The sequence below is a fragment of the Triticum dicoccoides genome, chromosome 3A, assembly GCF_002162155.2.
Source record: "Triticum dicoccoides isolate Atlit2015 ecotype Zavitan chromosome 3A, WEW_v2.0, whole genome shotgun sequence".
Classification (NCBI taxonomy): Eukaryota; Viridiplantae; Streptophyta; class Magnoliopsida; order Poales; family Poaceae; genus Triticum; species Triticum dicoccoides.
The window spans coordinates 699,613,510-699,614,601 of NC_041384.1; positions in this window are offsets into that span (position 1 = coordinate 699,613,510).

The window sequence follows — 1,092 nt, forward strand, 5'->3', positions numbered from 1 at the left end:
CTTCGTCCTCGACAGAGGGAGGGGAGTGTGGCCGGCGCGCGCGCGCCACCGCGCCACGCCACCTCTCTCCCTGCCTGCCTGCCCTCCCCTCCTCGCTCGATGCCCCGCACGACGCCACGCCCTCCTCCCTGCTCTCTCTCACTCTCCCTCGGCTCTTCCCTCCTCTCCCTCGCTCTCTCTCTCACACGGCCGAACACCACCGTCGCCGCCGTTCGCCATAGCAGTCGTCTCCGGCCACCCCTCGCTCCCCCGACTAGCTCAGGAGCTCCGCCTCGACCCCCTCTTCCTCCCCACCGCTCCACGGGTCTCCGGAAGCCCTGCATCGCCGCCTACGTCGCCGTTCCCCTCCTCGGCCACCGGAGGTCATCGCCGTCGATTCGCTGCACTCCGGCCATCCCCGAGCCCGCTAACCATCCCTGCAGCTCCGCGGTGAGCCACTGATTCGATTCCCCCTTGCCCCGTCGTCCCTAGCCTCCTGTAGCTGCCGCCCCCTTGAGCTCCGAAGCTCGACGCCGCCGGCGATGTCGCCGTCGTGGCCACGGTCACCGTAGCGCCCAACCGAGCACACTATCGTGCTCCACACCTCACGAGGAGCACGTAGCACGCACCAACACCTCCCCTAACGCCCTGCAACGCCGATTCCGACCGCACCCGAACTCCGGCCGCCGCTCGCGAGCTCACCGTCGACGGTACAGGCCACCTCAGGCACGGCCACCACCACCGTTCGACGCGCGGGAGCAAGGGCTCTCCAACGAGCCCAAGCACGGCCTCGCCCGTGCCCTGTAGCGCGATTCCGCATCGCGCCGCCGTCTCGGGCCTCGCCGGCGTCATGTCGCCGGTGGGTTTGACCCACCTTGACCACGGCAGGACCCCCCCTGAGTCCCTGACAGGTGGGCCCAGCCCTGTAGCTAATTAGGATTAGCGCTAACCACTGTTAGTCAACCCCCTGACACTGACCAGTGGGCCCCAGCGCCACTAATTCCTAATTAGGATTAAACTAACCCTGTTTAACCCCCCTGTCACTGACGTGTGGACCCCACACGTCAGGTTTGACCCCAGCCAGCCGCAGTTGACCACTGACGTCATGCTGAC